The 27094-nt window shown below is 42.9% G+C and overlaps 1 pseudogene; it reads right to left on the reverse strand.

Moving 5' to 3' along the window:
- Nucleotides 1-14236: 14236 nt before the first annotated feature.
- LOC121827636 (olfactory receptor 2A12-like) lies at nt 14237-15230 on the reverse strand (annotated as a pseudogene).
- Nucleotides 15231-27094: the final 11864 nt, after the last annotated feature.

The following is a 27094-nucleotide window of genomic DNA, read 5'->3' on the forward strand; positions in this document are numbered from 1 at the left end:
AGTCCGAATTAGGGCACCACTCATACACTAACCAGCAAGACAATGGTTAAGGTGGGAATTGCTTTTCATGGCAGTAGAAATATGAAAGAGACTTCTAGACATCCTCAGTCTTCTTTCCCCTCTCCCCATCCCCTCTCCTGACCAGTCTACTACTCATGACCCTCCCCTCTGTCCTTCCTTTCAGCCCAGGTCAGGAGCCCATCATCTCTCCCAGCAGTTCTGCATCAGCATCTCCACCTACCCTTTGCCTCTGTTTTTCTCCTCAATACAGTCTTTTCTTTTTCTTTAATTTTAAAAAATTATTTTCATATAATATAAGTTGAGCATGTCTCTCCTTTCCCCAACTTCTCCCAGACCCTCTCCACTCAATCTCATGCTCTTTTCCCTTCCACACTTTCTTTCAAGACAAAACAAACAAAACAAGCTACACAAACAACAACAACAACAAACCTAAGAGAAAGAAATCAAACAAACAAGAAAAATACCAAACCAAAACCAAATCCATGGAGAAAGTCTCCTGTTTGCCAACTGCTCCCGAGCATGTGGCCAGCCATAGAGTGTACCTGATATGGGCAGTGACACTATATTGAAGAGAACTGTTTTTCCCTTTCTTGATAGAGATCAATTGGAAATAAGTTCTTGTTTAGGGGCAGGACTTTGTGTCCACTTCCCTTTTTCAGTGCTGGGCATTTGTCTTCCCCAACATTTTCTTCATGTGAGCCCTGTAGTGTTTTTTTTCAAAGTCTTCATATTGTTCCTACTGGTCCGTGCTGAAAGCCTTCTAAGAGCTCCCAAACTCTGTCATTTGAGGCCAGTTCACAGGTCATTCCTAAACCTGTTCTGTGGAGTCTAAGCCTCAGCACACAGCTGTCTCTTTCATCTCCTCTCTCTATGAACAAAATTCCCATGCTTACTCCCAGTATTCTGCATGATTCTGCCTCTCTCATATTAGGAAATCCCTAGCTCTCATATGGAGGGGGACCACCATGCTCACTGTGGTGCCCAATGGTGGTCACAGCAGGACTCAGATAGACCAGCAAGCCTTCCCTGTTGTGCTACAACCTCCCTCCCTAACACTTGTAGGATACACCCTGCATTTTTTGTTCACTGACTGGCTGCAATCCGAAGAATCCTAGGAGGGTCTGGTATCAATTTTGATACTGAAAACACTTGGACAAACGCTTTGTTTCTCTCTTGTTAACTGAAACCCCACACAACTAAAGAAGAATTATCTCTGAAGGAGTATGGCTGTATGGGAGACTTTCTATCCTTTGCAATAATAAAAAAGAAGTAATATTGGCCCAATTGTACATTCAAGCTATTGTTGCACTAACTTTAGTTTAACAGCACTACAGTTCACTGAAGGATGTTTTTTTTTTTACCTGTGTGTTACAGGTGAGCACCTAAGGCCTGGAGAGGGAGGTTTGTTTCAGATTGCAAGCTCAGCATGGGAGAAGTGGGGATTTAGAGGTGTGTCCTCAGAGCTGGGCTCTCACTCACCTTCTCTGCTTCTGGCACACAGGCTCTGAAGAGGGGAGGTGAGGAAGGCAAAGTCTACACATTGTCCATGTAGTTGAGTTTATTGAGACTCAGCACAGGCCCAAGCCCTCCTAGGACAGAGCTGGATGACTAGCCACAGACCAGCTCTCCTGATGAGATTTCCCCTCCTGTATGAATGTGGGAGACCCTGAAATGTACTGAAAGTAGAAGGATGCAAGGATAGAGGATTTAGGGGTGATTTCTACGGCATTGGCACACCATTTAGTCACCACAGCCTGTCATTTCTTCCAGTCCAATGGTCTCTGACTTTGCTTAGAGTAACCCACCAGGCCTGCTTGCCCAAGTCTGTAAGCCCAACATCACAAACAAAGACATCAGGATTGAGTTCAAAGCCAGAAAAGGCTACACATGGGAGTCCCAACCTAGGAAGCCAGCATCTCGAAGGTTGAGGATGAGGATCCAAGGAAATACTCAGCTGTATAGTGAGTTTAAAGCCAAACTAGGCTACAATAGACTTACACCCCCCAAATGAAAAAATAAAAAACAAAGCCATAATTGCTCTGCCCAGAAAGTGCATCAAGCTGTGTCCCGATGGGGTGGGAAGACTCCTTCAAAGACATTAACTGCTCTCTCAGGGATATGGATTTTTGCTTCACTTGAGACATTTCAGCTCAGGACCCCATATTCTTTATTTTTAAACATGTTAGAAAGAAACAAACTCTCCATAAATATTTGTTAAATTAATAAATAGAGAAAGGAAAAAGGAGTTGAGAAGAAAAGAAAAAAGAGCAGGTGATGAGGGAAGAGAACTGTGGAGTTTGAGATGAAAGAAAGAGAACCTGAGATGAAGGACTTGACTAATTATTATCTCTAGACCCTTTTGCATGAACCTCACTCACAAGCCAAGCACCAGTGACCATCTCCCTACCTGTAAATCAGGGACTGTGTCACTGAGTGGCTATTATGAGGAAGTCCCATAAAGCAATTGAGTCCAGGGAGTTGGGATTCTAGGCAGCTCAATCTCCAGAAAAATTCCAAGGTGCTGTAGAGTTTGAGTGACTGAATATCTTGTTTCGTCTGCAAGTAGTCCAGCCCTGACTCCAGAAGATGGCACCTATAAAACCCTGCTTAACAAAGGCCAGCTCAGACATCTTCACATCTTCCCATTGGGACCAAAGGCTGAGGTTTTATGGCCCTGCCTCCTCTCTGAGCCTCCCCAGGAGAGCTGGGAAAGGACCATTTCTGTTCCCAGTAGGGATGCTAAGATGATCCCTGGATGATGTCAACAAGAGCACTTCAGTGAGACCCTTGGGGGCAGAGCAGGAGGAAACAACCCACAGGAGGAGGAGTGGTGACCTGTTCCCTTCTCTAGACTAATTGGGAATTAGAGCAGCTCAGAGAAGGGGAGGTGGGACCTGGTCACCTGAGACACAGGTCAGGGACTTGAGTTCTCATTCTGATTCCTCCTTTACAGCCCAAACCCTGAGCCCTGACACTCAAGAGACCATGTTTGAGTTCACACTCCTCTTCCTTCCTCAACTACCTTGGGGCAATCACAGTCCTCCCTTCTTTACTGTGTAACACCTGAACACGTTAGGTCTTGTGGAGTAATCTTTTTGTACACTGTGAAGATGTGTCACTCAGACTAAGGTAATGGAAAGCTGAATGGCCATAGCTAGATAGGATTTTCAGGGCAGAGAGGGCACTTGGAAGGAGAAGGATGGAGATGCCAAGAGGTGGAGAACAAGCAAAACATGCGGGAGGGGAGGTAACAGCCAGGACTCACTTGGCAGCAGCACGTAGGTGAAAAGACATGGGTTAATTTAAGGTATAAGAGCTAGGTAGAAACAAGCCTAAGCCTAGGTATTGGCCAAGCTTTCATCATTAATAAAGAGCCTCGGAGCTGTGACTTGGATGCTGACTGGCAGGACAAATATTTGCAACCGTTACCCGGACACTCTGGAGCTAAGGAAGAGTCAACAACCATGGGGGCTGTGAGGCGTCTGTAAGCAAAAGTGGGTTTGCTGCTCTTGCGGATCACCCAACTTGGTTCCAGCACCTACCATGGCAGCTCACAACCATCTCTATCTCCAGTTCTAGAGGATCTGGTGACCTCTGCTGGCCTCCCCAGGGACAAGGCATGCATGTGTTATACATAGATATATATGTATAGGCAAAATGTTAATACACATAAAAAACAAACAAGAAGAGTCAAGCATTACATACCAACATGAAGTCAGCAGTGACATCCCATGACAGTGGAGTGAGAAAACTCTCTGAGGGGCTCATGTCTCTTAGATACATATTAGACTTTGGGTCCAAATATCAAGCTCTGGAGCATGCTCTCTTGAACTTGTTGTTTTTCTGCCTCAGTTGCCTCGTCTGTAGAACTCCAATAGTAGCCTCTTCCCTTCTAGGCTGGCTACAGGATAAATGTGATGATGTCAGCACCCTGACACAAGTTCTGGCCAGTGTTCCATGATCTCGAATCTTCCTTCCCTTTCTTCTGTCTATGTTTTAGTTTCCTAATGATTCAAAGGAGAAGACGAGACTATAAAGTCTTCCTGCAGAGAGTGATTGATGATAAGGGGTTGGAGTCCGTGAGCTGCTCCTTAAACACAGCCAACAGTAACAATTAACTTTAAAATGACAACTAATTAAATTATACAGGAAACAAGGGCAGAGTGTCTAGGAATGTGTCTCAGCTGTATAGCACCCTAGTAAACAGAATGCTCAAGGCTAGAGTTTGAGTCACAGCACTAATAAAAGTGAAGCAACACAGGCTCTGAACTCTGCACAGCCTGGTGAGCACCTGCATTGTCCTGTGTCCTGTGCTCCAGCAGTTGTTCACTGTGGTGCCTTTGCTGCTGGAAACACTGAACACGTGATCTCAACTGCTGTTCAGAGGCCTGTGTTGCCACCATGACACTGCCATGATGGGTGGACTTGCACCTTAGTAATTGGCCATCAACACCAATCAGAAGCACTTGACCCAGCCATGACCCTTGCACTGCTGTTACTCAGCCTTGTCCCACAGCTCTGACCCCAACTCTTCCCACTCCTGCTCTTGGTCCTCATCCGCTCTGCAGAGGCAGTGGAGTCCAGGCAGAGGTTCTTCTCCACCAGGATAGACGAGGAGACAGGATCAGAGAGGAGCAGACAGAACCCATTGAGTGTCACAGAATAACACAGCCACCCTGGCTCTGTTGGACTTAGTCTTGGATATTTTATAATAGATTCATTTGTTCGAGCTCCAGAAAGACACACACACACACACACACACACACACACACACACACACACACACACCATTTGAGTTAGACATAGATGTCAGCAATGTGGCAGATAATAGTCACATGATAAGGACAAATCTTGGAAAAAGTGAAAAAGTCCAAAGTCCCACAGAAGGTATCTTTGGGATCTATCAAAAGAAAAACATGCAGGAGATTAAAAGTACAAGGCTTTTGGGGGAATATTATACCTTTTTGAGTGAAGACATAAAAAGGTAGGCAGACATATTCAAGCCTCATGGCCAACACAAGGGACTGCATACCCTGTTTTTTTAAATTACTGCAGCTACAAGAGATTGCCAAGCATGGTCCTGCATGCCTATTGCACAGATAATGTACAGTGACCCAGAAAATCTTAGTGATTTGACAAAGGTCATCCAAATAGTGAATGGCAGAACCAACTCCAGGGCCTGGCCACTTGCCTCTGGGGTGAAGCTGAAGTTCTGTGAAATACTAGGGTAAGGTGTGCCAGCAAGCAGCCATTTTCATTTATATCTAAGGGGTATTGGGGCAAAGGTGAGTAAGTTTAGGCACATTTTCCATGAGTGAGGTAGAGAAGTAAGATCCAAGGGCTGAAATCTAGCCCAGAAATTCAGTGAGGACCGACTGGGAAGGCACAAGCTGCTAAGTGAGTCACCAAACAGAGCAGGGTGTGGTGGTATTGTGTTCCCCAAAATATTGTGTACTCTAATAAATTTATCTGGGGTCAGAGAACAGACAGCCACTAGATACAAAGGCTAGAAAATGGTGGCACTCACACCTTTAATGCTAGCATTCCAGACTTAGAAATCCCTCTGGATCTCTGTGAGTTCAAGGCCACATTGGAAATAGCCAAGCATGGTGACACACGCCTTTAATCCCAGAAAGCCAGCCTTTAATCCCAGGGAGTGGTGGTAGAAAACAGAAAGATATATAAGGTGTGAGGACCAGAAACTAGAAGATTTTGGCTGGTTAAGCATTCAGGCTTTTGAGCAGCAGTTCAGCTGAGAGCCATTGGGATGAGGACACAGAAGCTTCCAGTCTGAGGAAACAAGACGAGCTGAGAAGTTGACCAGGTGAGGTTAGCTGTGGCTAGTTCTGTCTCTCTGATCTACCAGCATGGACCCCAATAACTTGCCTCGGGTTTGATTTTATTAATAAGAACTTTTGAGATTCCTGCTACATCTGGCGCCCAATGTTCATGTTACAAATTCATGAAAAAGCTGTTTGCCTGTGGCCTTGTGAGCCCCAGCTCAGGCCCAAGCTACACTCAGGCAGTTGTGGTGGCGCACACCGGTAGGATTTGCTGAAGGAGACAGAGGCAGGAGGATCCTGAGTTTGAGGCCGGCCTAGGAGGCTTGGGAGAAGCTTCGGCCCAGACTGAGCCACAAACAGTGGTGGGACCATGGAAGCAGTGGCTACTGCTCCACGTTGCCAGCTCCTTATCATGTTGGTGACTGCGGTGATGCTGCTACCTGGAACAAAGGGTTTACTGCTGCTGGTTCAGAGAAGAATTGCCAGGACCATCGTGTTACAAGAAAGCATCGGCAAAGGTCAGTTTGGAAAAGTTTGGCAAGACAAATGGTGGGGAGAAATTGTGGTGAAGATTTTCTGTTCTAGGGAAGAATGTTCATGGTTCTGAGAGACAGACATTTATCAGACTATAATTGCTCTAAACCACAGAGGAGGCAAAAAAAAAAAAAAAGAAAGAAAGAAAAAAGTCTGCAGGAAACCATGACCATGCCTAACAGTGACTTTGAAATCTTCAAAAAGATGACAGGATCCTACAACGTTGATTCCACATGGACTATGATAAAGCCATTAAGCCGATTAACACCATGGAAGAATCGACTTTGGACTACAAACTGGTCAGGACAATTTCGAGAGAACTAGTTGAGATGATCCAGCCTGACAGACTACTCGAACAAGGACTTGAAACAAGCCCTGAACTTTCCTATTATGCAGAGACTGGACAAATGATACAGGACTTGATGATTAACCCCAAAATTTTCTTTTCAAGATTCCCTAAAGATATCTTCACCCCTAGAAAGCAAAAAGAAAAAGAGAATAAAGATATGAGATAGATCATCGAATCTACTCTGAGAAAAAAGATAAAGAAATAATAGGATAAATAGGTAGATCATTGAATCTACACTGAAGAAAAAGGGGAAGATATAAAAATGACAAAAGGTAGACTACTGAATCTATTATGAATAGAAAAAAGAGAGAATATGGATATAATAAGATAAAAAGGGAGATTATGAGCCAGGCGGTGGTGGCGCATGCCTTTAGTCCCAGCACTCGGGAGGCAGAGGCAGGCGGATCTCTGTGAGTTCGAGGCCAGCCTGGTCTCCAAAGCGAGTTCCAGGAAAGGCGCAAAGCTACACAGAGAAACCCTGTCTCGAAAAACCAAAAAAAAAAAAAAAAAAAAAAAAAAAAGGGAGATTATGGAATCTACTTTTTAAAAGGAACTACTTGTTTTAAATAAGATAAGTAATGAAAATTTTTGGTCTGAGTTTATCAGATATTACTGGACTGGACATTGTTAATATATATAATGGAGTTTTTTGTCTGGATCTGTCAAATGTTAATGGACTAGACATTGTTAATGTAATCTTGACTGTATATTGCATATACTTATTGAAGATAGTTTTTCTTGTATTAGTTATAAGCTTTTTTAATTTTAGACAAAAAGAGAGGAAATGTAGTGGTATTGTGTTTTAAGATTCCTGCTACAGCAGGGGCCTGAAGGATGCTTGGGTCTGAAAATGAGAAGGCACAAGCTGCCCAGTGTGTCATCATGCAAAAGGCAGGGGCCAAAGGGTAAGATCCTGAGTGAGAGAGTTACCTGGTACCAGGACTTCGAGAAAAGCCAGAAAGCAAGTACTGTGCTCAAGAAATTAAGTCTTACTATTGGGAAATGATCAGTGGTGGAGAAGATAGGGTTGGGAGATGGGGGGTGTGAGGTTGTGGGGGGCGTGGGATTTGGGGCGTAGGGGACAATGGAGGGAGGGGGCCTTACCAATTATGCCAGTTAGAAAAGTGACAGTGTTGGAAGGTTCCAGGGTCCCAGTGTTGTCTCAGAACTGCCAGGAGAACCTGCTGAGTTTTCATGGCACCAATTATGCAAAACATCGAGAAAGAGAACTGGGTGGGTTGGAGCCCAGGGGCCCTAAGGTGGTTGAGAAAGGGACATCAGGCAGACACAGCAGGTGGCAGTCACGGTGGGTGGGAGCTGCAGGGAAAGACACACCATGCAGGTGGCCTCAGGAGGAAAGTTTTATTAAGGGAAGGGAAAGGGAGAAGGGTAAGAGAGAAAGCAGGTGGGGACCGAGGAAAGAAGGAGAAGAGAAAGAGAAGGGGGAAGAGAGGAAGAAAGGAGGTGTAGAGTGACCTAGTGGGAAGAGAGAGGAGGGGAGAAGGAAGGAGAGAGAGGAAGAGGGGGGGGAGGCTGAGGAGAGAAGAAGAGAGAGAAGGTGGGCAGGGCCCCACCTTTTGTGAGGGGACTTCATGCATGTGCAGAGAGAACAATGAGCACAGGACCCTGAGCAGGCAAGGTAGTGCCTGCACATTGGTCAGGTCCCAAGGGGCGGGTCTGAATGCTAACAGCAACCATGTGGTATGTATGGGCTGACCAAGGACACACCAGGTCTCCAAAGGTACTTTTGAATTGGGATAGGATTTTTGTACAATAATTCCTCTCCTGTCTGAACAACAAGGTTTAGGAAAGATAGGATTTTAAAACAATGCTTGTATAATGAGGTATTAAAGCTATACCTCCATGTGTTCGTATACAAAATCATAGCTTGCTGGCAGGCAAACTTAGTAACATGAGTGTCACCCACATGGTTTGAGAGACATGGAATTGTTTGCACTGTTGGAGCTTGGTTTTGCCTTCTGCAGGTTACAGTTATGCCCTGTGTCTTCACTCTTGAAATTAAAAAAGAACTTTATTTTGAGAGATTTTAAACTTCTTTAAAAAGAAATTTTGGAGTTTTACAGAAAATTTAAATTAAAAAAAAAACTGGATGTTTCTAAGGAACAGCTTTTAAAAAATTTAAGTTTAAAAGGCTCTGAGACATTTTAAATTTATAAGCTATTTTATTATAATGTCTTTATTAATATGTGATTTTGATAAATAGATAAATATAAGACTAGGATTAGGGCCACAGCTATGAGCACCAAACATTAAACACTAGAGGCTGATGTATTCGTATCTTATGATGCAGCAAGATGAGGACCCAAGCAAACTCGAAATAGTTCTATCCTTGCCTAAGGTCTACTCAGGCTAACAGAGACTGATTTAAGAGTGTATGCCTAAGGCGAATCTATGACTTTGAGCCCAGCCTGGTCTACAGAGCAAGTTCCAGGACACCCAGGGCTACACAGAGAAACCCAGTTTTGAAAAGCAATTGAAACAAATGAGTGTATGCCTAACCTCCTTTTTGCTAACATTGTTAAATTGTAGCTATTCTGGTATGCTGAGTCATACAAGAAACTGTTATATCCTATGATGTAAGGACCAGGAAAATAAAGTTGCCAATCTCCCTATGGCATGTATTCATGATTTGAGCTTCAATTTAGAAGCTGCTATTTTTTTTTATTTTTCAAATTACACTCATGATATTCATTAATTACACTCATGATATTAATCTCACTTGTGGTGTTCATAGATTACATTCGTAGTATTCATTCAATTATATATATATATGTATACATATAAATATATTTTTTTTTCATTTTAAAATGCCGAATGTCATTTATTGAGAGAGGGAGGAGGTCCTAAATACAGGCTTACAGCACAATGAGACAAAATCCGGAGGGCAGAAGTTTGCTACTGATGTTTTACAATCTTGCATCTAAGCTGTTAACACCCATTATTCAGGATACACAGACAAGAAACTTCCCTTAAGCTTTCAGGAGGGTGGAACCTGGCAGAAAATTAGCATAGGGAGGATATCAAGGTCAAGGTCCGCAAGGTAGGCAACAGTTACCCAAAACCGGGACCAGGGACCTACAGGTCCCCCTTTTATTAAAAAATGAGAGAAGCTGTTATTTTGATCATAAACTGTTGAATATGATTAAGTTTTAATATGTCCAGAATTATACTTGTAGTCATGCTAAATGCTAATAGAACTAATTACAGGAAAAAGCTTTATTTATCCTCCTGTATATGTTTTCAAGGTGTAGCCTAAACTACGTAAATAAAAACAGGCAAGGGTTGTTTAACTCAGAAATAGTTAATAGATAATGGTCCTCAAACTTGTCAGAGATCTGCTGAATATGGCATTTATGATGTTTAAACTTACTATGACAGACAGAGACTCCCAGATCCTAACAGTGACCCCCCCCCCCCCCAGTCTTCAAGAAGATAATGGGCACAGTGACAAAGACTCCACCTAGATTGTGGTAGTGCTAACCACTTGGAAAGACTGCCCCAATGCCTTGCCTGCTGCCAGGACCCAGCCCAGACTGTGGACAAGCAGGACACTGGAGAGTTGATTACCCCACTTTGCCTAGACAGTGTAAGGTCAGTCCCTCAAGTTCCTCCTCCACAGGAAAGCCTCTCATCTTCTGGGCCTGGCAGCCAAAGATTGATGCTGCCCTGGTACCTCTGCCCCCAATGCCTCGGAGACCACAGGAGATTGAGATGATCATCTAGGTAATGGACTATGTACTAGTCTCCATCCTTTCAATTGATACATAAGCCATTTGGATTATACTTTCTGCTGTATTTATCCTTCTCAGATATCTGATAACATTAATGTCTAGGCTAACTGTAGCTTTGTCAGCTAGGCAGCAGGAGGCAACCTGCTCCTTCCTCCAAGGCTGCAGCCACCTTGTTAATTCACCTAGAGCTACTAGAGATCCTGTTCAGAAAAGGCAGACAGGGTTGCCTTGATAACAGGCTTCATACTAAAGAACTAGCAGGTTTCAGGTGTAACTTTTCACTAAAGGAACGTGCCTTGCAGTTACTGTTCTCAATAATAGTTACTCATGTCTTTAGTGATTAGATAGAAAGAAAAAGATTTACAGTCCACACAAATTCTGAGGGTCTAAGAAAATGTTCTAAGGTATGTAAAGCTCTGAGGATATAAAAGATTAAGTAAGTTCTGAGGGTCTAGGAAATTATTTTGACATATATAAATGAAAGTTATAAAGGCATTAAAAAAGAGTTAAGGTATGTAAAAATGGGAAATGTTTCAGATTTCATCCCCCACCCCCTTCTATGCTGTTGTTACACTAAGATTTCAAAGATTCAGAATTTTAACATTGATCAGTGGAGTCCTGTAAGTTGGTAGAACACTGACTACTTGCTATTCAGTCACAGGCTCAAGATTTTAAATTTCCTTTGGTTGCCTTCCTAGTATATCCTTAAAGGTGATTTTCACTGGGCTAAAAACATGTCTGTCCAGTCTATATATCTGACTCTCTGTACAGAGGAAAAAATGTTCATGCTTTTTAACCAAAGGCTATAAAGTTTTTGATAGGACCCAAAGGTGTGAGTCTATTCCAGATGTTGTACAATGTGGATTTCAATACAGATTAATGCTAATATATCTAGAAATTTTACTTTTGTGAACTAAAAATTCATGAGTTAAAGAAGTCATAAGAGTTGGATCCACCTGTCTCAGGTCAAATGGACTCCTGATAAGTACAGCCTAATTTTCTCCACCTGTCTATTCCTGAGGAAAGGAACTCTCCCCTGGCCTTGAGACTTCTTCTCTTCCCTAATTACTAGGACGATGGGCCTGAAAGTTACAAATGCAAGATTTTCCTTTAAGTTCTTAAATTTTAACTGCTGTCTCTAGTCTATATTTATCTCAGCAGATTTCCATTTGGCTGTCAGACACCATCCAGGGCTCACTTGCAGATTGCAAATTGCTGAGCTCTGCACTTTCTAAAAGCTGATGTAAACCAGTCCAGTCTTGTGATTACCCCTGTCTTTTCAGCTGGATCAGGGAACCAGATGCTTCTCCTAGCCTTTGACTAGCATTTCAGCTTTCCTGGGCTCTGACAAAGGTACCCTACTTTCAGCTGGAAGTAGTTACAGAGGAGAGTACATCATCTCTCCCTCCCCCACCCCAGCAGGCTGAAATGCTAAGTCAAAAGGAAACTCCTTGGCATAGGGGACAAAAGGCTACCTATAATGCCAATTTGCATGCCAGGAAAATGGGCACAGATTTTTCCACAAGCAGATTCATTAACTAAATTGGTTCTACAATATGATAGGGCATTTGGCCTGCTTTGTACAGAATAAAGAGGTATTATATGTCTTTAAGAGGACATTATTATTTCTACACAAACCATTCAGGATTATAATCTGGATATACAAAAAAAAATTACAAAAAGGAGATGTGAGATGAAATAAATGATTGGTACTTTATCCATTTCCAGGCTCCTTCTAGATAATAACTCTGATATCAGCCATCACAGGGCATTTGGTCCTTCTGTTTTTGCTAAGTACTATTAGATCTTGCATCACTGATACTTTAACTGCATAATATTTTCTGTCTGGGTACCATTAAGCTGATGGTTATTAGATCCTAATATAAAGAAGGACCCATCATAAAATCAAGGATTTGACACAGGATATAACTCAAGGGGGGAATGTAAGACCCAAAGTTAACCTGTAAGCCCCACCTGCTCAAAGACCAGGTAACTTCCTGTAATGTTGGGAGTTGTTGTTCTAGGAAAATATGAAAGCCACATGGGAAACTATGGTGGCCATATGGTTTTGTATTTAAAAGCCCCTACAACAGGTGTCTTGGGGCTACTTGCGGGGAATTCCAGACAGTGGTCCTGACCACAGTCCATCCTGGTCAGTATTTAATTAAAGATTGCTTCAAATTTGGCTCAAAATTGGGAACTGATTTTTCTCATGCAAATTTCAGGATTAACAATACCGTACACAAAGGTAACTCAGAATGGATCAAAACATAAAAGAAACCTTAAAAAAAAAACACAAGAGTGAATTTTCATGATATGGGATCAAGAAACAATTTCTTAGATCTACTGCAAAATAACAAGAAATGAAAGGATTTGGCCAGGAATGGTGGCACACACCTTTAATCCCAGCATGCCTGGTACAGAGGCTGGAGGACCTGTGTGAGTTCAAGGTCAGCCTGGTCAACCTAGTGAGTGCCAGGCCAGGCAGAGCTATATGAAGTGAATCAGTCTAAAAAAAAAAAAAGTCCTGAATTGTATTTAACTAAAGTGACAACTTTTATACTACAAGGGACATCATCAAAGGAATAAACCCTCTCTGAGGTATGGTGCCCCAGCCTATAGTCACAGCACGGGAGGGGTAGAGGCAGGAAGATCAAAAATTCAAGGTTATCTTCAGGAATGTGGAAAGTCCGGGATAGCCCAGGATATGAGAGAATATGAAGGTACCCACTTTCCAAAAATATGTGACCCCAGGATAAAACTGGAGGGCCTGAGGCCTCCTTAGGAAAGAATAGTTCAGAGGCTGAATCAGAGAGGAATTTGCTAATTGGTCAAGTAAGAGCTACTCTGAAGATGAGAGGCGATCCACGCCCACCACCATTAAGGGTAGAAAGGAGCCAAAGTCACACTCAACAGAGGAACCTGCACTCAGGTGCTGCCTGAAAACTGGAGCAGATGTTGGCAGGTTCTGATGAGACCCCAGCTCCCTTCACTTCCAACATTGCACCACTCGGCAGAAAAGGTCATCATGTTTCCCCATAGGCCATACTGAATTTATGTGTGAGGTCTGTTATCTGAGCTGTATTGGTTCTGTTCCACAAACTATCAGCTTACTTCTGTCCTGACAGCACATGCAGTGTTACTTAGCATATACTGCCTCAGCCTTCTGCTGTCTCTACCGTCATGCTATCCACAGTTAGCATGTTTTGTGGTGGTTTATAGGTATGCTGTTGTTTCCTGGGAATTACACCAGATCACATAATGTAGAGTACTTTCTGCCTTCTACATAGAGGAAACAACATATCATCCATGACAACAGAACTAGTATTGCTTCTCTCTACACAAAAATAATATCCACCTCCTGCTGTCAGGCTGATCCATACTACTTGCTTTGGCCAAAAGAATGTTTGGACATAGAAGCAGGTCACTCATGAGAAGCCAAGTCATTATGAGTGTGTCCACTGTTCTTTCCTTCTATTCTAGGGTGCCATGTTGGCTATAAGGTTCCTCCTTCAGGGTGGATGTGAGAGGACAGAAGTTCACTCCCAACCTATAGCAACAAACATGAGTATCAGATAAATCTTTGCAGCTATCGTCCAGTAAGACTGCTGAAGTGTTTGGAATTGTACCATAAAGTAGCCTGTAAATCAAGACAGCCACCTTGGTTGCACAGTGCTTTCTCCCAATCACCAAGTACTGTGTTGGTAGAAATGCACAGACCAATTACATAAATAAAGACACTGTCGCTTTTTCAAAAAATGAATATTCCACTCCAGCTTCTCCTGGATCCTGGTTCGTTAGTCCACCCTACCATGCCCTGTCACCTTGAGAAATGCCCTTTTGATGTCTTTGTTTCTCAGACTGTAGACCACGGGGTTGAGCAAGGCTGTGAAGGCATTGTAAAAGAGTGAGACCTGCTTGTCTCGCTCAGGGGAGTAGCTGGAGTTAGGCCTCATGTAGATATAAGAGGCTGGGCCATAGAAGAATGTGACCACAGTCAGGTGGGAGACACAGGTAGAGAAAGCCTTACAGCGGCTCTGGGTGGACTTGATCTTGAGAATAGCCTTGGCAATACGAATGTAGGAGGCCACAATGAGGGAAATGGGAGTAACAACCACAAAAACACTCAAGACCAGATCTACCATCTCAATGATGTGGGTATCCATACAAGCCAGGCTACGCACTGAAGGACCTTCACAGAAGTAGTGGTTGACCTTGTTGGGCCCACAATATGGCAGACTCATGGTGAAGAAAGTATGTAAAAAAGCAGAGAGAAAACCACAGACACAAGACCCAGCTGCCAACCGAATGCACAGTCCCCAGTTGAGGATGACAGTATACCGCAGTGGGTAGCAAATGGCCACATATCTGTCATAAGCCATGACAACAAAGAAGGTGCATTCAGTTGCAGCCAGAGAACCAAACACAAACATCTGCAGCCAGCAGCCAGCAAAGGAGATGGTCTGAGAGTGAGCAAGAAGATGCACCAACTTCTGGGGCATGGTGGTGGTGACATAGCACATATCCAACAGGGCAAGTATACAGAGGAAGAAGTACATGGGAGTGTGCAGCTGTGTGTCCAGGCAGATCAGCATGATGATGAGCCCATTGCCCAGGACTGAGCTCAGGTAGATGAGAAGGAACACAATGAAGAGGATGCTGTTGGTCGTGGGGTCACTGGAGAAGCCAAGCAGGATAAACTCAGAAACCCAGCTTTGGTTCTGCTCTGGAATCATCCACATGGTGGGGCCTGTAAAAGAATCACGTTCCTTTATGTGTCACCTGACACATGGCAGCTATAGAGGGAGAAAGGGAAGATACAGGCTGGTGACATGGCTCAGAGGTTAGGAGCACTGACTGCTGTTCCAGGGAACCAGCTAGTTCAGAGCTGTCTGTGCCTCCAGTTCCAGGGGTTCTGACTCCCACTTCTAACTCCAAATACACATGGTATACAAGCATGCAGGCAGGCAAAACCCCAACTACATAAAATACAAAAAATAATACTTTTTAATTAAAAAAGAAAGGCTGATGTGGGGTTCTGAGCACACTGTTCAGTTTCTGTGCACAACCTTCACACAGAACTTTGCATGTTGCTGAAACTCCCAGTGCCTCAGTCTCTTCATCTATCAAATGACGTTGATGACACTCCTATCTCAGGATTATGATGAATATCTAAAGCATCTCATAGAACTCTTGGAACACCATGTAATATATGACATGTTGTATGCAGTCTCAAAGTCTCATTCCACTTCTGGGAAGGCAGAGACGGGATCCTCAGAACAGGAGGGCTAGCTACACTACATGAAATGATGAGCACTGGGTTCAACTGAGAGACTCTGCCTCAAGGAATAAGGTGAAGGCAATTGAATAAGAACCCTATGTCATTCTCTCACCAGATACACACACACACACACACACACACACACACACACACACACACACACACACCACAGACATATGCAAAAGAGAGTAAAGAGTAGATAAAGAAGACAGAACACATGTCATTCAGACACAGGCTCTCACACATACAGTTCCATGTGTAATGAAAGAAGTTCACGTGTGCAGTGCACTGGAGACACTGGAGTCTTCCCAGGCAAGGCTGATGGACCGTGTGGATATGGAAGTAGGAAAATCATTTCTTCCTTTTTTACTTCTACCTCCCTCTGCACACAATCAACTCCAGGTGTACTATATGTAGCTTTTTTCCTTTTTTCTCCACCCAAATTCATATTCTTTCATCCCATTTTCTCTTACAAGACAAAACAAAACAAAAATATAGAAATTTAAAAAATAAACTAAAAGAAAGACAATGAAAACAAACAAACAAACAAACACAACCAAATCCATGGAGAAAGTCTCCTGTCGGCCAACTGCTCCCGAGCATGTGGCCAGCCATAGAGTGTACCTGATATGTGCAGTGACACTCTATTGAAGAAAATTGTTTTTCCCTCTCCTGATCGGGATCAATTGGAAATAAGTTCTTGTTTAGGGGGCAGGACTTTGTGTCCACTTCCCTTTCTCAGTGCTGGGCATTTGTCTTCCCCAACAAGTTCTTCATGTGACTCCTGCATTGGTTTTTCAAAGTCTTCAGATTGCTCCTATGTGGCCCCTGCTGAAAGCATTTTACAAGTTCCCATGCCCTATCATTTGAAGTGGGTGCACAGGGCATTCCTAAACCTCCTGCTCTGTGGAGACTCAGCCTCAGCACCCAACAGTCTCTTCCATCTCTGCTCTCTCCACACACAAATCCCCGGGCAAGCACACCCACTGTCCTACATGCCTCTGCCTCTCCCCCTTAAGAAACTGCCTGGCTTTCATCATGGAGGGGAAAACCACCTGCACTGTGTTGTCCACACTGTTGCCACAGCAGGACTCAGCTTAGCCAGAAGCCTTCCCTGTTATGCTTCCACCTCCCACCCCTGACTCTGGTACCTGCTGCACTTCTTGTTCATTGGTCGGTTACAATCTGAAGAATCCTAGAGGGGTCTGATATCAATTTTGACACCAAACAACTTAGACAAAACATTTGTTATTCTTTTGTTAAATGAAACTCCACACAACTAAGGAATAATTGTCTCTGAATGAGTATAGCTGTATAGGAGACTTTCTAAAGTTTGCACTAATAAAAACTAATAAAAACTAAAATAAAAACTAATATTTATTGGGTCAACTGTACATTCTAGCTATCGATGCACCAACTTTAGTTTAACATCACAACAGTTCACTGAAGGAAGTATTCTTACCTGTGTTATAGGTGAACACCTAAGGCCTGGAGAGGGCGGTTTGTTTCAGACTGAAAGCTCAGCATGGGAGAAGTGGAGGTTTAGAGGTGTGTCCTCAGAGCCGGGCTCTCAGTCACCTTCTCTGCTTCTGGCACACAGGCTCTGAAGTGGGGAAGAGAGGAAGACAAAGTCTACACATTGTCCATCTAGTTGAGCTTATTGAGACTCAGCACAGGCCAGAGCCCTCCTAGGACAGAGCTGGATGACTAGCCACAGACCAGCCCCCCTATGAGATTTCCCCTCCTGACTGAAAGTGGGAGACCCTGGGATAACTGATCCAAGAAGAGAGAATTTGAGGGGTGATTTCTATGGCATGGAGACAAGATTAGTGAGTCAAAGCATGGTATTGTTTACTTCTCTTACAGTGTCCAAGTAGGAGAGCAGCTTAATTTTATGAGCCAATGACTCATAGATAAAGACTTTAGGATTTAGTGGCAAGACTGAAAAAGCTACATGTGTTAGCCTCAACCTACAAAATCTGAATCTGGAAGGCTTAAGATCAGGAGTCCTAGCATAAACTAGACTATATAACAAGATTAAGCCCTAGCTAGGCTACAGCAGACTAACCACCCCACCAAAAGAAAAGAAAACAAAAAAGTCATGATTGATCTGCCCACACAGTGCATCAAGCTGTGACTCTGTGGTGTGGAAGATGCCTTCAAAGACATTGACCATCACTGCTCTCTCAGGGACATGGCTTTCTGCTTCACTTGGGATCTTTTAGCTCAGGACTCCATATTATTTATGTCTCAACTTGATTTGAAACAGAAAAACTCTCTGTAAATACTTACTAAATTAATAAATGGACACAGGAAGAAGGAAGTACGAACACAAGGTTGAGAAAGAGAGGAAAGAAGAGCAGGTGATGAGGGAAGGGGACTCCCGAGTTTGAGATGCATGCACAGAGGACCTGAGATGGATGGCTTGACTAATTATTACTTCTAGACCCACAGATGCCTGAACCACAAATACAAGCCAAACACCAGTGACCATCTTACCATTTGTAAATCCAGGGAATGTATCACTGAGTGGCTGTTTCTTGCTCCTACGATGTAGGCCTATAAAACAACTGAATCCAGAGATTGGGATTCTAGGCAGCACAATCTCCAGAAAAATTCCAAGGTACTGTAGAGTTTGAGAGACTGAATATCTCACTTCCTCTGCAAATAGGCCAGCTGGGATCCCTGAAGATGGTCCCTATAAAATCCTGCTTAGCAAAGGCAAGCTCAGACATCTTCACCTCTTCCCAATGGGAACAAAGGCTGAGGTTTTATGACCCTGACTCCTCTCTGAGCCTCTCCCAGAGAGCTGGGAAAGGACCATTTCTGTTCCCAGTAGAGATGCTAAGATGATCCCTGGATGATGTCAACAAGAACCCTGCAGTGAGACACTTGGGGGTAGAGTAAGAGGAAAGAACCCACAGGAGGAGGAGGTTGACCTGTTCCCTTCTCTAGACTAATTGGGAATTAGAGCAGCTCAGAGAAGGGGAGGTGGGACCTGGTCACCTGAGACATAGGTCAGGGACTTGAGTTCTCATTCTGATTCCTCCTTTACAGCCCAAACCCTGAGCCCTGACACTCAATGAGATTATGTTTGAGGTACGCTCCTCTTTCTTCCTCAACCACCTTGGGGCAAATCATAGTCCTCCCTTTTCTGCTGTGCAATACCTGAGCAAGTTGCTCAGCCACTCTGGTGCTAATGAAGAGTCAGCAACTATCGGGTCTGGAGGGTGGGTGTGAGAAAAAGTGGACGTGCTGCTGTTGCAGAACCCTCAGTTTGTTTCCTAGCACACATGTGGCAGCTCACAACCATGTATATCTTCAGTTCCAGAGGATCTGGTACCGTCGTCTGACTCAGGGAGCAGGGGTGGATGTGTTGTTCATACATACATGCAGGAAAAATGGTCATATAAATAAACAAGCAAACAAAAATAGTCAAGCATGGCCACATGCAGGTCAGCAGTGACATCTCATGCCAGTGGAGTGAGTAAACTTTCATATGGCTCGTGTTCCTCAGATGCAAATAATAATTTGGGTCCAAATATCTCAAGCTCTGGAGCATGTTCTGTCTAACTTGCTGTTATTTGTTTTTCTGCCTCAGTTTCGTCTTCTGTAGAATTCCAATAGTAGCCTCTTCCCTTCTAGGATGGCTAGAGGATAAATATGATGATGTCAGGACCCTGCCACATGCTCTGGCCAGTGTTCCATGACCTGGAATCTCTATCCCTGCCTTCTGCCTGTGTCTTTGTTTCCTAAGGATTCAGAAGGAGAAGATGAGACTATGAAGTCTTTCTGAAGAGAGTGATTGATAATAAGGGGTTGGAGTCTGTGAGCTGCTCCTTAAACACAGCCAACAGTAACAGTTCGTTATAAAATGACAACTAAATAAATTGTACAGGAAACAAGGGCAGAGTGTCTAGGAATGTGACTCAGCTGTATAGCACCCGAGTAAATAGAATGCTCGAGGCTAGAGTTTGAGTCACAGCACTAATAAAAGTGACGCAGCACAGGCTCTGAACTCTGCACAGCCTGGTGAGCACCTGCATTGTCCTGTGCCCTGTGCTCCAGCAGTTGTTCACTGTGGCGCCTTTGCTGCTGGAAACACTGAACAATGACACATGATCTCAACTGCTGTTCAGAGGCCTGTGTTGCCACCATGACACTGCCATGATGGGTGGACTTGCACCTTAGTAATTGGCCATCAGCACCAATCAGAAACACTTGACACAGCCCTGACCCCTGCAGTGCTGTTACTCAGCCTTGTCCCACAGCTCTGACCCCAACTCTTCCCACTCCTGCTCTTGGTCCTCATCAGCTCTGGAGAGGCAGTGGAGTCCAAGCAGAGGTTCTTCTCCACCAGGATAGACAAGGAGACAGGTTCAGAGAGAAGCAGACAGAACCCACTGAGTATCACATATAGAAACAGCCACCTTTCTCTGTTGGGTTTAGTCTTGGATTTTTTATTATAGATTCATAAGGAGGAGCTCAAGGGACACACACACACACACACACACACACACACACACACACACACACACACTAAGTTAGATATGGATGTCTGTAGCTAGAGTTTTCCTGCCTTGCCCACAGTCAGGACAAATCTCTGTCACCCGCCAGTCCCACAGCCGCTCAGACCCAACCAAGTAAACACAGAGACTTATATTGCTTACAAACTGTATGGCCGTGGCAGGCTTCTTGTTAACTGTTCTTATATCTTAAAGTAATGCATTTCTACAAATCTATACCTTGCCACGTGGCTCGTGGCTATACCTTGCCACGTGGCTCGTGGCTTACCAGCATCTTCACATGCTGCTTGTCCTGGCAGTGGCTGGCAGCGTCTCCTTCTGCCTTCCTGTTCTTTTATTTCTCCTCTGTTAGTCCCGCCTATACTTCCTGCCTAGCCACAACCAATCAGGTTTTATTTATTGACCAATCAGAGCAACTTGACATATAGACCATCCCCCAGTACAGCCAAGTGCAGACCATCTCAGACACCTGCACTCAGGCCCATGGTCCTAATCATCCTCTATGCAAACCTGCTGGGTAACGCCACAAGGAACCCAAGAAGGGCTCCCACAGGACATACATTAACATCCCACATCAGATGTCAGTAACATGGCCAAAATGCAGTCACAGGATGGAGACAGAATTTGGAAAAATTGAAAAATACCAAAGTCCCACAGAAAGTATATTTGATATCTGGCAAAAGAAAAAGTCAGAAGAGTGAAAACAAAAAACAAAAAACTAGGGACAGGGAGGATGTTACACCTTTTAGGTGAAGATTAAAATGATAAGCAGACTTAACAGAGCCCCATTTCTGCCCTAAGAGACTGCAGTACCAAGATACTTTTCAAACATAGCCCTACTGGTCCATTGCCTAGATAATGTACAATGTCCCAAAAAAATCTTAGTGATTTGGCAATGATCACCCATCTAGTGAATGGTAGAACCAACTCCAGGGCCTGGCCACAAACCTTTTGAGTGAGGCTGAATCTGCCATGTCTATAACATGCTTGATTGTTTGAGTTCAAGCTAATGACAGTACCTGTGGTCTAAACAAAACCACTCCTGCTCTTCAGAGCTGAGCCTACTCCATGGTGGTCATGGGACCACCTCAGAGGTCAACATGAAGGGAAAGCCAAACTTTAGAGGTTTCCATCTACACCAGGTGAACCCACAGGCCTAAAAAGGAAGATTACAAGCTTGGAGGAAGGAGAAGCAGATACACAGCTCTTACATCCAAGGACTCCTTAATTGGCCCCCCCATAGGCAATGCTTCATTAAAGGACTGTGTGAGAACTGGATCATTTGGTAAAATGAGTAGTTCACATGGTTTTCTGGTTTTATATCCAGAGAAGGAAGTGAAGATGACCATGACAATCAGGGAGAGGATGGCCAGGAAAGGGTTGACAGGGTGTCTTCAGAGAATGCCATCCCATCCACTCACTTCTTCATAGTCTGTCCTTTTGATGACACCTTTTATGAGAATTCACATGGGACAAAAACATCTTCACATTTTTTCCAATTCCTAAGGTTACCCACAGATCTCTCCACACTTATTCTCTCCAATTTTACAATTCTATTCCATGGCTGTTCACAACCATGCAACCAACCCATGTGCCACAATGCACTCATGAATATAGACCCTTAACTGGAAGACATTTCTCATTTTAAGCCAAAGGGATAACCAAATGTCCTGCACAGTGTTCTCTTCCCTGGATTGGATTCTCCCCACCACTGTTTTCACCACATCCCAGAAACAGCAGACAGTGCTCTGCTATCCACTTTCAGGTTTGACTGCCATGTACAAACAACCATAGCATGAATTTGTTTCTCTTCCTCAATACAACATAGAGAACTGCCCTTGGGGACCACAGACTCAGGCTGTGGAAAGGATGTAGCCACAGTAAACCACAAGAGCCATTTGCTTGTGTAAGCTACTTGTGCCTTTGTGGACTACTAGAGATATCTGTGGGTAAACACTGACATTTGATTATGCCAGCTTTGAGACCCAGTAATTGGGTGCTCAGTTAAGTATGGGTACATTTGGGAAAAAAGAATGATAAAATGAAACAGAAGAGTTATGGAACAATCTTTTTAATACTATGAATATTAATCTCATTGCCTAATAAAGAGCTGATGGCCAATACCTAGGCTGGATTTTGGGAGACAGAGGAATCTGAGAAGAGAAAGAGAAGAGTCCCAGGAGTCTCAGGAGTCTCATGGAGATGCAGAGGTAACAGGAGATCCATGCTGGGATAAGGTACTGAGCCTCATGGTAAAAGATAGATAAGAACATAGGTTAATTTAATATGTAAGAGCTACTTAGTAACAAGCCTAAGCTATTTGCCAAGCATTTATAATTAATAAAAAATCTCTGTGGTTACTTGGGAGGCAGCTGGTGGATAGAGCTGAACATTGGTCCCATCGAAAAGCTCTGATTACACAGAAGAATTTTCATCCATTAAAATATACTGTTTATACACATACACATACACACACACACACACACACACACACACACACACACACACACACACAAATGGTCCTGGGTTCACATGATCATTAGAAGGCCTGTGGTTCACATTACAGAAGACTATATTGCTAAGATGTCAATACATTCCAAACAGATACACAGACTCAATGTGCCTTTATTGTAATCCTAGGAGTCACACTTTTGAAATTGTCAAATGGATCCTTGAGTTCAAAATGGAAAGTGCAAGGGTACCAGAAGAGGCCTGTGGTGGTCTGAATAAGAATGGCCCCATAGGCTCATATATTGAGCACTTAGTCATCAGACAGTGGAACTCTTTGGAAGGATTAGAAGGATCAGGAGGTGTGGCCTTGTTGGAGGAAGTGTGTCACCTAGGTGGGCTTTGAGGTTTCAAGATTCCATGTTGAGACCAGTGTCTCTCTGCCTGTGGATCAAGATGTAGCAATCATTCTACTCCAGTTCCCATGAGTGTTGTCAGTCTTTCTAGTTAGAATTTCTTTTGGAACTGCCAGCTCCCAAATAATGACATGGAGACTTCTTATTAATTACGAAAGCTTGGCCTTAGCTTAGGTTTATTTCCGAACTAGCACCTATAACTTAAATTAACCCATTTCTTTTTATCTGTTTTGCCATGTGGCTTGTTACCTCTTCTCAGTACCATATGTCTGTCTCCTTCATTGTCTCACTGGTGAATCCCCCACGCCAGATTCTAATACAGACTTCCTGTATCTGCCTGGAAGTCCCACATACCCTCTCCTGCCTAGCTATTGCTCATTCAGCTCTTTATTAAACCAATAAGAATAAAACAGTGACACATTTCATACAATATTTTCAAATATCCTGAACTACTTCCCCTTTTTGTCTAAATAAAAAGGGAAGACTTTAACTCTAACATAGTAAAACTATATACAAGAAGAACAATTATCAGTTAAAATTGCATTTACCATGTCAGTCCATTTGGGCCTGCCTCAATGTGCTATGCCAGCCTGTGTTGAATACCTAAGGGAGGCCTTACCCCCTATAAGGAGTGGGTGGGGGTGGGATGGGGCAGGTAGGGGGGAGCTGAAGAAGGGGAGGGAGGGGGAACAGTGGGCAGTAACATTAAAAAAACATGAAAAACTTTAAATAAGCAAGTAAATCTTTAAAAAAATGGTAATAAAGACCTGATTTGACTGTGAGACATGTCCTGAAAAATCTTGGCTGCAGACATGAAGTAAGAAACCAAGACAAAGTATAAGACAGGTGATGTATAAGCTTATCTCTCGACGTGGGAACAGCTCAAAATGGATGAGATGTGATAAATCTTGTTAGCAAAAGAGCCTTCATGATTTATTATTAGATGCAGTCCTTTCATATGACATTGATGGACATTTATATTACAGTCTGGTTATACAGTCCAAACAGACATATAAAGTTGACAGATGTCTTTTACCTGCTCAAACATAAAACAAAAATCACCTGTAGCTGACTTGTGCATACCACACATTCCATACTTCTTTAATGCAGATATGTATATTACCTTTAAAAGTTTATGTGGAAAAAAAAAAAAGTTTATGTGTTTTCACAACAAAAGGACCAGACCAGATACTGATGAAGAAGACAAGTGGCCCAGGTGATCCACACTCTCATAATGCCTTTGTTGCAGTGTCTTCAAAAATATGCATCCAGAATAACTTTAAAGCTGCTAGCTGAGTGTTCCAGCCTCACAGACTACTCCAATCAGGACTTGAGCTCAGCTCTGCACTCTTTCCCCATCACACAGAGAACAACAAATAAAACAGCTAGTTCTCCCAGGAGTTGACCATTATCTCAATTTTCTCAGGGATCCCTAAAAATGTTTTCACGCCTAGCCAAAATGAAGCAGTCTAGAGAACATGATGCCCACATTCCAAGAGTGAGGGACAGGGTTTTGTTGTAGAATATTATTTTAAGGCTATGTCCAGCGTGGGATATCAGGGAAAACAATCTACATACACTATGTTCTTATGTCTGTTAACTTTATTCTTCTAAGACAAAATTACATCAATTCAGCTATACTTCCACCAGGCATTCGAGGCAGGAATAACTCTAGACATTACAAGCTCTATATCCGTCTACTTTATTTCTCTGGGATGAAATCTTGTCTCCATAACTACAGTTCTTCCTAGTTCCCTAACCCATAGTCCAGCTAATGACTAACTCCTATGCTTTCAGCCTCATCTTCGTTCTCTGTATCCTCTTTCTCCATCTCTGCTACTCTCTACTCCTGGCTCTCAGAAAACTCTAATCAAGATCTGCTTACCCTCTGTGGAACCTCTGTCATCCTCTCTTCTCTCTCCCCATGCTGTCCTCTGTCTGTCTACAGAAAATACCTGCCTTTTCTTTCCCTGGGCACCTTGTTCCCTGCCTCTTCAGGAATGTTGTTTGACCTCTCACCTTGATATGTAAAAGCCTCTTTTGTTCTCAGTCCAAATGCTCTAGAGAACAGCTAGGCCTCCCCAAGGGGAGGGGATGGTCTGAGCTTCATTAGCACAGGGTTTGTCTCCTGCCAGCTTGTCTCCTAAGCTCAGCAGGGCAGTTAGTAACTTTGTAGGTTCAGCAGATCTGGAGAGCTGAACTGTTTACCAATAGGTCGGGGCACACTAGGATTTCATAGCAGAAGACTGCTGAAATATTAAAGGCTGGGTAACACCAAATATTCATAATAAATGGCTTTGCCTTTTGACAGACCCTTGGCCAGTCAAAGTTCAGCTTTAATACACAACTGGAGCTCTATGATATATTCTTGCAGCCCTCAAGAAAGGTTGTTACTTTTGTTTATGTTTCATTTGTTTAACTCTGTGAAGCTGTGTTACTGTGCCTGTCTAAAACACCTGATGGTCTAATAAAGAGCTGAGTAGCCAATAGCGGGGCAGGAGAGAGAAATAGGTGGGACTGGCAGACACAGATGATAAATAGAAGGAGAAATGTGCGAGAATAAGAAGAAGGAGTGAGAAAAGGAGGAGAGAAAGCTAGGGGGTCACCCACCCAGCCACACAGCCAGCCATGGAGTAAGAGTGAAAGTAAGATGTACAGAAGAAAAGGAAAAAGCCCAGAAGCAAAAGGTAGATGTGATAATTTAAGTTAAGAAAAGTTGGCTAGAAAAAAGAAGCCAAGCTAAGGCTGGCCATTATAATTGGTAACAAGAGCCAAAACAACCAAATAAAGTTTTTGTCATTTGATGGGTTATGGATGTTAATCATTGTTTAGGGGAGTTGATTGCAACTTGTTATTGGTCATGGTTAGGATAAAAACTAAAAAACCAAAATTAGATTTAGGAATCTCTTTCTGAAAAGATAAAAAAAAAAGGGGGGCATAAGAATGGTAGACTAAAAAGGTGAATTACTGAATCTACTTTTAAACTAGAAAGCAACTATTAATCACAGATATTTTACATTGGTATGGATTTCTGTATATTGATGTAAATTTAAAGTTAGAACATACTGCATATATGTTTCTACTCTTGTTTAAGAGATTTTTGTATATTGAAACAAATTTAAGGTTATTTTGTTTTAACATACTGTATGTATCTACCATTGTCTAAGGTATTGTACCTATGCAGCTCATTAAAAAATGTAATGAATGTATAATTCTAGTCTTGAACGTTATTATACACTATTTAAGATACTAATTAAATGCATGTTAGTGGTTAGTCATCTATAACAATCAAACTTGGAGTCATGTTAGGTATGACTCAAGGTCAAACAGAGATATATTTTAGATAGGTAGGTGGTCTTCAAACACTTCAAAGACCTACTTAATTTGGCATTTCAGATGTTTTCATAACATAAGGCTTTTTATGAAAAGGTTATTTGTCTGCTCCTGGCAGCACCAATCTACTTCAAAAAGGATAATGGGCATGAAGAACCTCCATATGGAGTTTGCTTTCATTGTGGCAAATTTAGCCACTCAGCAAGAAACTTTCCTTGCCTCAACTGCTCACAGTATGCTGTCCAAATTGGATAAGCAGGACACAAAAGAATGTGACTACCAAACTTTGCCAAAACAAGGTACGATAGTCCTTCAAAACTTCCTGCTTCACAGAAAAGTTTGTCAGATAGTCTAGGCCTATAGGCCAAAAACGGATGCCTCAAGGTTGCAGAGGAACCTTGAGTGACTCTCCAGACAGCCAGTTGTCCATATCATTTCTATAGTTTTGGATATTATTTGCTCTTCATTTTATGATTATCAGATAAAATTTTATCTCCCTTGGGTCTCTGATGAGGGTTGAAGACTAGATAGTTACACCTTTTTATTACTAGGTAGTTATACCTATGTTTTCTTTGTTACTATATTCAGAAAAGAAACTTACAAAAGAGGTACAAAGTTTATGAGGTTGAGAGACTTAAAAGCTCATGTTGT

This window comes from Peromyscus maniculatus, chromosome 2 (genome assembly GCF_049852395.1).
Source record: "Peromyscus maniculatus bairdii isolate BWxNUB_F1_BW_parent chromosome 2, HU_Pman_BW_mat_3.1, whole genome shotgun sequence".
NCBI classification, from domain to species: Eukaryota; Metazoa; Chordata; class Mammalia; order Rodentia; family Cricetidae; genus Peromyscus; species Peromyscus maniculatus.